Raw genomic sequence first — 11,944 nt, 5'->3', positions numbered from 1 at the left:
GACAGGTATACTATTCTGTGTTCACTTAATTTTTTTATAGTTTCCCTCTTTATATTCAGATCATTCACCCATTCTGAATTTATCTTGGTGTAGGATGCGAGATGTTGATCTAAACCTAATCTCTCCCATATTGTTTTCCAAATTTCCCAGCAGTTTTTGTCAAATAGTAGATTTTTGTCCCAAAAGTTGGGCTCTTTGGGTTTATCATACACTGTCTTGCTGATGCCACTTACCCCAAGTCTATTCTACTGATCCTCCCTTCTGTCTCTTAGCCAGTACCATACTGTTTTGATGACCTCTGCTTTATAGTATAGTTTAATATCTGGTACTGCTAGGCCACCTTCCTTCACTTTTTTTTTTCAGGGGAGAGCACGAACGCAGTCCCCCACTACCACAAATTATGCAGTCAAGTTTCCCGCATTTGGGGAAATCGCAGGGGTCAGCCCATCTCGAGTGCAATGGATAAGACTCGCCCTGGGGAAACCACCTTCGTGATCATGGAATCACCCCTGCCAGGTAAGTATCTTCCTTAACTTTTGATAAAAAGCTTTGGGGTCATCACTCTAACAAGAAGGCATGAATGAACACTAAATCAATTCTTACATGCCCTGAAGAATGGAATTGTCTGGTGTTAAAAGCATATGCATTTGAAGAAGGTCATTTTAAAAGTTGCCTCCAGAGAGCAAATAGGTGGTCCAGTGGATTGAGACCCAGGCCTGGAGATGGGCATTCCTGGGTTCAAATCTGGTCTCAAACACTTCTTAGCTGTGTGATCCCCAGGGAAATCACTTAACCTTCATATAATTTCTTTCTCGTCCCAATATAGATTCTTTGTATACAGGACTTTATAGTCCATATCTCAACACCATATGTGGGAAAGTCAACATAGTAGCCAGATGAAACCTACAAAACTCCAAGTGTCAACTCATGCTAAAAACCTGAAGAAGTCCCTGAACCAGGGACATATGATGTAATATTGGAAGTGACTGACTTGTTCAGAGGTGTTTTTGTTTGATTCTCGTTTTCCCTCACATGAAGAGAAAAATGGAGCATTGTGTGAAAGAAATGAGATGGATGTCACCTGTCAAGGCAAAAGGGAAATATCTGTATGGAGATAAATGGAGAGGTTGATTTAATTTCTCCATCTGTATAATGAAGGTGGGGGTGGTTGTGAGATCAAAGATTCAGAACTAGAGAGGAACTTAGAGATCACTTAGTACAAAGGTTCTTTACCACAAATGTATGTGTGTATATGCGTATATGAGAAAAAAAGGCAGAGGCAGAGAGAAGATATATCAGATAGAATATATAGACTAGATAGATAGATAGATAGATAGATAGATAGATAGATAGATAGATAGATATAGAAATATAAATATTTAAAAATAACTATAACATAATTAGTTTCCTTCATAATCCTATACACTTTCTCTTACACATTTGAAAACATTGCTCTGAGAAGAGGTCCCTGGGTTTGACCAGACTATGAAAGGAGTTTGTTGTGAGGAAGATTAGGTAGTAATTAATTATTAAGGATGTACCTAGCAGGGAGGTTGGAGCATTCCAAGATGGAATGAAGGGGCAGGAAGAAGTGGCTTGTGCTCTCAGAGGGACTCCATTAGGGGTTGGCACAAACTGTTGTTAGCCCTGGGAGATCTCAGAGTAAAGGACACCCTGCATCCTGATTTCCCTGGGATCCTGAGTGGTGGTGGTTTCTAACAAAGAGGACAAGACCTACAGAGCAGCACCAAGAAGAGGAGAAGTTTGGGATCTGGTGGACAGCATCTCAAGCACACCCTCTCTACTTGGATACCTTGGCTTTTGACATCCTGAGATCATCTGTGGATTACTGTGAGAAACCCCAAAGCCACCCTCAGCCCTTAGCTGTGCTGGTCAAGCCTGGCAGGATCAGGTTTGAAGCAGCCACCCAGAGACTCCATTATAGCTCCTTTGGGCTCTGCCTGCTTAGATCACTAAGATTAGAGTAGAGAAGTCCTCCACTTGCCCTGTGGTTTTGCCCTTTAGGTTTTAAGTATAGAAATCCCTTTCCCATCTTTTAGTTGAATATAATTAAAACTGCTAAAACCTTTACCTTGCCTGTTGATTCCATAAACCCTGGCCTAGGGCGGGCTGGGTGACAGTTAAGACCAACTGCCATTCCTGTGTTAATCCAGTGAACTCTGGTCTCCCTATCCTGATCCTGTCTCTCCTTCAACCCAGTATGTGTGCCCACAATCATTTAGATTTATTGTAACATCCCTGGTGCCTCCATTATCTTTTCCACAAGTTCAGGGTACAAAAAACTCCATTAAAACACAGATAATGCAAATACTTCATTTTACAGATGAAGAAACTGAAGCCCAATAAGATTTACTGAGGCCACCCAGGTAGTAAAAAGTAAAACCAGGATATGAGTCCAGATTCTTGAATTCCAAATCCAATGTTCCTTCTACAACACCAGTTTAACCCTATGATTCTAAGACTAGAACAAGAATGTGACCAATCATAGAGGATATGGAGGCTCTGGCAGCTGGCACTACACCTCAAGTCTTTCACTTCTCCTGAAGCCTTTCCATAAAGGGAAGTATTTGGCTTCCACCTGCCACCAGGTTCTCTCCATAGTTTCAATCTCCCAACTCTGATGATCAGGTTTTGAGAATGGATTCAGGTTTACAGTTCTCCTTCAGTAAAACAAATAAGGATCTGTTGTATCAGGAGAGAATCAGAGCATGGAACAGAATACAGCCAAATTGGCAGGACCCTTAGAATATAGAGCATAAGGTACTGGGAATGGAAAGGACCTTGGGCATCTTAAAGTCCCAACCCTACTCATTGTTAAAGCTAAAGAGATGAACTAAGCCAAGCTGACAGGGTCTTGCTCCCATCAGCTTCTTCTCCTCCTTCCTTAACCTATACACACATGTATACACACACAGAGACTCTCTTTTTAGCTGCAAAAATGACATCTTTCTCAGCTCCATATTTGTTGTTGTAGTTCAGTTGTTTAAGTTGTGTCCAACTCTCTGTGACCCCGTTTGGGGTTTTCTTGACAAAAATATTAGAGTGGTTCACATTTCCTTCTCCAGCTCATTTTATAGATGAGGAAACAGAGGCAAACAGGATTAAATGACTTTGCCTATTGAAGGCCAGACTTGAACTCGGGTCTTTCTTTCTTCAGACCCAACACTGTCAAATGGCCACCAAGCTGCCCTCAGCATCATAAACTAAGACTTAATAATCATAATCATAAAAGCATTTACATATGCTTCAAGGTTTACAAGATACTTTACAAATATCTCATTTGATCCTCAAAACAATCCTAGAAGGTAAGTGCCATTATTGTTTCCATTTCACAAATGAGTCAGCTGAAACAAATAGACACTTAGTTGTGTGATTCTGGGCAGAAAACTTATTAGAAAACTTATTTTCTGAGTCAGAATTTGAACTCCTGACTCCATGCTTAGGTCGCTGTCCACTTCAGTATGTAGCAGTCCTATACTGTTCACACTGATAATCAGAAACCCTGCTAAACATCATAAATATTTGTCAAATTAAGTTAAACAATTTACTGTAAACAATCTAAATTCTTAAAAATATTCCATTAAAATAGCAAATATCCTTTGTTTTCCAAGCACTTTCCTCAGCACAACCTAAAGAGATTGTGATACAGGATTATGTTCCCACTTTACAACTGAGGAGACTAAGGCCCAAAAAGGGAAATGACTCATAATTAGTAAGTGGCAAAGAGGTACTTAAACATTCAAAGATTCTTAGGTCAAAGCTCTTCATAACCTGCCCCACTATCCCACCCCATCTTTCCAGTATTCTAACACCTTACTCAACACCATGTATCCTACAAACCCTGCCAATTCCTCACACAAGACTTTCCTTCTCTCAATTATGGGAATTTTCTTTGTCTATTCCCCATGTCTCCCCCACTTTGTGTCCACTGCTGGTCCCTGGCTTCCTTCAAGTCTCACCTAAGATCCTGTATGATATGTACAGTGTTTTCCAGGAGAACTGACATCTCTGGCACAAGGACTTACTGAGCCCTTTCCAGGGCTATTCATCCATCTTTGGTGTCCACCTGACACCCAGCTCTCACCTGTGGCTCCAAGAATGCACAGTAGCCATGCCCTAGTTTCTTAGCAGCTGGGCTAAATCAGGCTCAGGGTAACTGACTGGCCTCAGATTCATTGGAGAGTTGGAGTAGGGCGTGATATCTAACCCAAGCACGTGAAGACTTCTCTCACAGAATGGTTAGATGAGAACAATGTGTTCCAATGGCCAAGAAGGCAGCTGAAGCAGGCGGCAGAATCTAGAAGCTTGGTCAGACATGGAAGAGGCCAAGGTCATCCTCAGAATCCCAAGCCATCACCAGTCATCTTGATTCATCTTTCCACTGGATTTTGATGACTCTGGAAGTGAGAGTGAGGCTGATGACTTTGTGCAACTCTGCTCATTTAAATCTAGTTTAAAAATAAGTCAAGATGGAAGTGGTCCTCTTCAAAATGAAGGACAAGCAACAAAATTCTACTTTCCCAATCCCTCTTCGTGCTAGTGCCTTCCCTTTGTTTATTATCTCCAATTTAGCCTGTACAAATATATTTATATAACTGTTTGCATGTTGTCTCCCTCCCCAAATAGCCTGTGACCTCCTTGAGAACAGAGATTGTCCTTTATATATATTTGTCTCCCCAGCACTTAGCACAATGCTTGGTACATACTTGGTGCTTAATAAAAATTTATTGACTGACTGGTGTGTTGATGTTTCTGACAAATCATCCTGTTTCTTCTGATGGGATTTAATTTTTAAAAATTGGAAATGGCTATATGAATTGGAAAGACCTCCTGGAAATGATACAGAACAAAATGAGCAGAACCAGGAGAACATGGTACATAGAAACTAAAACATTGTGACACAATCAAATTGTAACAGAGTTTTCTCCTAGGAGCAATGCAATATTCCAGGACAATCCAGAAGAACTATGAGAAAGAATGCTATGCACATCCAGAGAAAGAAATGTGGAAGCAGAAATGCAGAAGAAAAACATATGATCGATTGGGTGGTTCACTGGGGATATGATTGGGGTTTTAGTGTTAAAAGATCACTCTATTGCAAATATGAATAATATGGAAATAGGTTTTGAACAATGATACATGTATAACCCAGTGAAATTGCTTGTTAGCTCTGAGAGGAGGGGAGGGAAGAGGGGAGGAAAGAACATGGATCATGTAACCATGGGAAAATATTTTAAATAAATAAATACATTTTTTTTAAAAAAACTGGAAATGGGTGTCTAAATATTGTTCATCCAGAATTGAGAGGATAGTCACACTGCTATCTGCTGGTCCTACTTCAATACAGGAAAAAACTTTGAAATCTTATTTTATTCTACCCTCTAGAGTACTCAAAAAGAGTTTAGCAATGCACAGCCAATTTCTTTAAATTTTACTTTATTTTTTAATTAACAAAATTTCTTTTCTCTCCCTCACACCTTTCCCTTACACACTTATTGAAAAATAAATTTTAAATATGTCTGCCCCACATTCCTAGAGATGGCACTACAGTGAGGAACCATGAAAGTTACCTGAGCAAGGGAGTGACATGATCAGAGCCAAGCATTAGGACAATGACTTACGTAGATGCAGAATGGGGAAGAGGCAAAGAGAGACTGAAGACCAGGTGATGAAGTAGAAGGAGGCTTATTAAAATAACTGCACAAAAAGTGAAAGGGATCTAAAAATTCAGAGTAGTGACTGTAGGAGTGCTATCAATAGAGAACCACAGAAAAAAGTCAATACTCTTGGGGGGATGCTAAGTCAGAGCTGATTTATCTCTGTGGGACTTTGGATTCGTGATCATGAGGAAGGCTAAAGAGTCTTTATTGCAGGCTGATTCTGTATGTGGCTCAATACCACAGCTTCTCAGAGTCCAAAGCAATTCACAAGCAGGGGAGTGTGTCCCCTGATCTGAACAGGAATCCCGCGATGAGACTAGTACTGGCTGTACTCTCCACCCCCTGAAACTGAGAGCAAAGTGGTAGAATGAGTAATTTCATAAGCAGAAATATATAGCATACCAGACTATAACCAGAGTACAATAGAACTTAGCAGGTTGCAACTGGGACACAGCTTAGCTCATAGATTATAGAGAGTCACATCTGGGAAGAATCTTAGAAGAGAACATAGCAAATTATAGCTTGGGGTGAACATAGATAATCAGAGCTGGGAGGAAGCCTAGGTTAATGAACATAGAAAATCAGAACTGGGAGAGACTTTGTCACATAGAAGGTTAGAACTGAGAGAACTCCAGTCAAGAACAATGAAGGTCAGAGAGATAGAAGGAAATTTAGCACATAATTTATAGAAGATCAAAAACTAGAAGAGAGTTTGGAACAGAGTACAGAAATTTTAGAGTTGCATGAAGACCTTAGAACATAGAATCTTGAGCAGGGAGGTATCATTGCATTCATATCACTTCCATTCACCCTTCCTCCTCCTATGTTCAGTCACCCTATGTCCCCTTTGCCTCACCTCTGGATCATTTTTTCATAAGACTGGAATATCAAAAGCCTCAAAATTGTATAATTAAAGTTCATTGAGTGAAAAATAATTTATCTCTTTTTAATCCTTACCTTCTATCTTACTATCAACTCTAAGACAGAAGAGCAGTAAGAGCTAAACAATGGGGATTAAGTCACTTGCCCAGGGTCACAGAGTTAGGAAGTCTCTGAGATCAGAATTGAAACCAGGTCCATCCATCTCCAAATCTGGGACTCTATATTCACTGAAAAATAATGTAATCTTAACATCTTTTATGCCAACTCCCTGCTAAGTAGTGAAGGAGAAGCATAGGACCTAGGTTTCTCAATCAAAGTAGAGTTCAAACTCTCCCACATAGCCTCAGTCATTCTCTCCTTTGCAATAATTCACTTATTACTGAGTCCCTCATTCACCCTTATATAAGTTCCTGAAATCAACCTTAAGCTCTCCATTCACACTGTGAAACACTTCTCTCTTTCTCTGTCTCTCTGACTCTATGTCTATCTGTCTGTCTATCTGTCTGTCTGTCTCTCTTTCTCTCTCTCTCTCAAAAAACCTACCTTTTATCTTAGAATTGATGCTGGATATTGGTTCCAAGGCAGAAGAGCAGTAAAGGCTAGGCACTGCAAGTTTAAGTGACTTGCCCAGGGTCACAAAACTAGGAAGTGTCCCTCATTCTCTTTATGTTTCATCTCATCATTGCTCTGACAGTCGTACCTCACTTTCTAAGACCTAGAACACATATAGCTAAAGGGATTTCTGGTCCTACAATCATATTTCTTCCTATCCTTACTTCCTTTTCCTTATTGCTTTCTCACAGAGGACTGAGCCTTGCTGCAGATTTACTTAAGCCTTCCCTGTGAGTCCATCCTCTCTTCTTATCGATTCTATCTCCCACTCTATCCCGACTCTTTTCTATATTCCACTTTGAATTTAAAGGTCTTGATGGCTAAGGTCTCCTTCTAACTCCGTAATCTTTTCCACTACCCCACCTCATACTTCCTTAGAGACAGACTCTCACTGGTATGTTATTTCCCACCCACTCACCACCCCATCCACGTTGACATGCAGTCTCTCTGCTCCATTAACTTGGAATTTGATCTTCTACTATTGCAGAGAAATCATGGGAGTGTGCAGGAGAGTCTTGGCTTCATTCTTCCAAGCCCATTATAGGCATCAAGGGTAATGTCAAGTTCTCCTATCATGGCAGGTATCATATTGCCTGCATCAATAAGCTAAGTGGCCCACGTGTAAAATATGGACCCTACCTAGTCAAAATATGGATTTAAAGCCTCCACATGACCCCTAGTGGTCACTTTGACTATTCTTTGCTGGGCTCAGGATCTTTTTTCCCCTTTTCTAAGTACAGAACCAGCAATACTAATAAGCTGGATATGAAAAGCCTGAGCTAGGCTGGGAGCATGGGAATGCCTGTCTATGTCAGCTTTCTTTCCTGCTTTCTTCCTTAGCTGCATGTGTTCTGAATTTGGTTGCCTAATCCTCCAATTCTTCTAGTTCCTAGGGTAGTAGGTTTGCCCCCTGTTATGATGCTCTATAGATACAATCCTTACAAAACAGTACCTACCCTTTGACTCAGTAATAACATTACTAGGAAAAAGGAGTGAGGGAGAGAATTCAAGACCCAAATTTTTTAAATAGCAAATGTTAAAAAATGTTTTTATGTGTAATTGAGGCAAAAATATTTTTTAATTTTAATAAAATTTATGAATGAGACCTCCAAAGGAAGAAAATGGGGGGGGAAGAATTGTTTTATATATAATTATAAGAATATAATATTAAAAAAATTTAATATTGATGGAAAAAAGACAATCTTTGCCCCCTAACAGCCGACTGTCTAATTGATGAAACAATGTTAACAACACTGTATAATAACTTTTTACAGCCAAATGTATAAATATTTATGCACAAATAAAAATAAGGATCTTAAAGGGAAGTCACAAAGATTAAGGAAGACTGGGAAATACTTCTTATAGAAAATGAGATTTTAGCTGGGCCTTGAAGGAAGCCAGGAGGCAGAGATGAGGAAGGAAAGAATTCAATGCATTGGGCACAGCCAGAGAAAATGCCCAGAGAAAGGAAATGGACCATTTTGTTTGAGTAACAGCATGGAGGCCAGTCTAGTGTAAGGGGATTGCAAAGTACATAGAGGTCAGGAAGATGTGAAAAGACTGAACAAGTGTAAGGAAGACATTTTATAAAAGCCAAACAGGGGAGCCAAGATGGAGGAGTAATTAGAGTGGCAGTTCCGTTCCACCACAAAAGTCCTCTCTGATCAAGATTAAAATATCATCACAAAATGAATACAGGAATGAAATAATCAACAAGGAGACAGAGTGAAACAACCTTCAAGAAAAAAACCCAAAAGGTAGGCAGAGACCATCTGAGGAACTGAGGTGAGAATGGAGCAGGGCTAGAAGGAAGCTATAGCAGGGAGTGAAGATTAAGCCAAGAGAAAACCACAACACTGCCCCCCATCCCACATCTGCTTTCACAGGTTCCCAACTTAAGCCCTAGCTAACATTCAGATCCTGAGATCCTTCCTGGGCAAATAATAGTCCAAACCAACTCACACCGCTTGAAATTTCAAACCTGTGGAGAAGTCCATATTCCCAGCCCAGGGCAATCTGAGCTGAATGGGGCTAAGCTGTGTGGGCCCAGAGTGAAGCCAAGAATCCCAGTCTGGGCTTGGGGTAAGGACACAGTTCTCAAGTAGAGTCCCCCCACCCCCAGATCTTTTTGCCCAAAACTAAGAATGGAGCTCCAGGACAGAGCAATCAAGGGTGCGCCTGAATAAATCAAGAACACCTTGAGCCTAAGCCTAGGGCTAGAATTTGATCAACCTCTGAACTGATCAAGTTCAGAGTGATATCAAAAGCTTACACCCATGCCTGAAGAAAGTCTTTAAGTTATCTGCATCTCAAGAGTCAATTAATCAGCTGGGGGAGGGGCTCTCAAAGCTCTCAGCATTCAGGTCATCTGGTAAACTAGTAATAATCCAGAAAATAAGCTGAAAATAGCATAATGAAGTTTAAGAGGGTATCCCAACTTCCCAGAAAACAGAGCCTACCTATAATTAGATTGGAAAAATGAGCAAACAACAAAAAAAGTACCTAACTCTAAAGAATTTTTATGGTGGCAAAGAGCATGGTACAGACACAGAAGGAAAAAGGGAAAGCAAAGGAAACACAAGCAAAGTCCAAAAGAAAATATAGATTGGACACAGAGTATGGAAAAGCTCAAAAAAGACTTCAAAAATCAATTAAGAGAGGCAGAGGAAAAGTGGGGAAGAGAAATGAAAGAGATGCAAGAAGAAATGAAAGAGATGCAAGAAGAAATGTGCCAATTGAAAAAGGAGAACCAAAAACTGACAGAGGAAAATCAGGTCTTAAAAATCAGAATTGGCCATCTACAAACTAATGATTTCATGAGAAATCAAGAAACAATAAAGCAGAATCAAAGGAATGAAAAAAAAAACAGAGGAAAACATGAAATGTCTCATTGAAAAAACAACTGACATAGAAAATAGATCAAGGAAAGACAATTTGAGAATTATTGGACTACCAGAAAGCCATGATGAAGAAAAAATCTTGGACATCATATTACAAGAAATTATCAAAGATAACTGCCCAGAGATCCTCAAATAAGAAAATAAAATTGAAATTGAAAGAATTCATAGATCACCTCCAGAAAGAAATCTTCAAATGACAACTTCCAGGAATATAATAACTAAATTCAAGAGCCACCAAGCCAAAGAAAAAATACTTCAAGCGGCCAGAAAGAAACCATTCAAATACCATAGAGCTGCATACAGTTAGGATCACACAGGACCTAGAGGCTTCTACATTAAAAGATTGAAAGGCATGGAATATAACATTCAGAAAGGAGAAAGATCTAGGTTTACAACTCAGAGTCACCTATGCAGCAAAACTGAGTATATTCTTTCAGGATGGAAAATGGTCATTCAATAAGATAGAAGATTGATTTCCAAGCATTTCTAAGGAATAAGCCAAACCTAAAAAAATTGAAGACCAAACACAAGACACAAGGGAAGCCAAAAATGTAAATAAAAAGGAGAAAATTTAAAGGACTCATTAAGGTTAAAATGTTTATATGTCTACATGGAAAGAGGATTTCTGTAATTCTCAAAAATTACTCTTAGTAGTAGAGAAGACAGAAGGAATTTACTCAGAAAGAGAGTGGAGAAGTAAACTGATTATGATGATATGACACATATGTAAATGTGATGATATGGAACAATATGTATGTGTGATATGATATGTATGCATATGAATCACATGTAAAAAATCAATCAAGGGCTGAAAGAGAGGGTTGCACTGAGAGAAAGGGAAGGAAGAGTTAGAATGGGGTAAATTATATAACATAAAGAGGCAAGAAAAATCATTATACAGAGAGGAGGATAAGGTTGGTGACAGGCAATGCTTAAACTTTACTCTCATTGTAACTGGCTCAAAGAGGGAAAAATGAGTATATTGAGTGGGGTATAGAATTCTATTACCCTACAGAGAAGTAGAAGAGGAAGAAGACAAGGGAAAGAAGTGATAATTGAAGGGAGAGGGAATTGGGGGGACAACAAAAAGCAAAATACTGGTGAGAAGGAACAGATCAAAAGGGAATAGAGCAGGATCTAAAGGGGATAATACAATGGAGGGCAATACTCAGTAAGTAATCTTAAAACTGAATGTGAATGGGAGGAACTCACCCATTAAATGGAAGCAGATAGCAATGAATTAAAATCAGAATCCTACTATCTGGTGTTTACAATGCACACATTTGAGGCATAATGATACACAAAGATTCAAGGTAAAAAGCGGGAGCATAATTTATTATTCATCATCTAAAGTAAAAAAAAAACAGGAGTAGTAATCATGATACCAGACAAAGCCAAAGTAGAAATTGATTGATCTGATTAAAAGAGATTAATAAAAGAGATCTGATTAAAAGATTAAAAGAGATAAGATATTACTCCATTGTTTATATTACATTTCGCTAAAAGGTAATATAAACAATGGAGTAATATCATTACTAAGCATTTATGCACCAAATGGTATAGCATCTAGATTTCTAAAGGAAAAAATTAAAGGAGCTCAAGAAAGAAATAGATAGCAAGACCATATTAGGGGGGATCTCAACCTTCCCTTTTCAGAACTAGATAAAAAGAACCATAAAATAAATAAGAAAGAAGTAAGGGAAGTAAATAAAATGCTAGAAAAAAATAAAGTTAATAGATATCTGGAGAAAATTGAACAAGGATAAAATGGAATATACCTTTTTTCTCAGCAGTACATGGTACATATACATAGATTGTCCATATACTAGGGCATAGAAATATTGCAAACAAATGCAGAAAAGCAGAAAT

General features: G+C 39.0%; 1 non-coding gene across 1 annotated transcript; it reads right to left on the bottom strand.

Moving 5' to 3' along the window:
- Positions 1-360: 360 nt before the first annotated feature.
- LOC123238476 lies at positions 361-524 on the bottom strand. The gene has a single exon (XR_006505639.1). It is a non-coding gene; the product is annotated as a U1 spliceosomal RNA (small nuclear RNA).
- Between the last annotated feature and the right edge of the window lie 11,420 nt (positions 525-11,944).

The sequence above is a fragment of the Gracilinanus agilis genome, chromosome 2 (genome assembly GCF_016433145.1).
Source record: "Gracilinanus agilis isolate LMUSP501 chromosome 2, AgileGrace, whole genome shotgun sequence".
NCBI lineage: Eukaryota > Metazoa > Chordata > Mammalia > Didelphimorphia > Didelphidae > Gracilinanus > Gracilinanus agilis.
The sequence above is the reverse complement of the archived record's forward strand: the minus strand, read 5'-3'. Positions and strand labels throughout refer to the sequence as shown.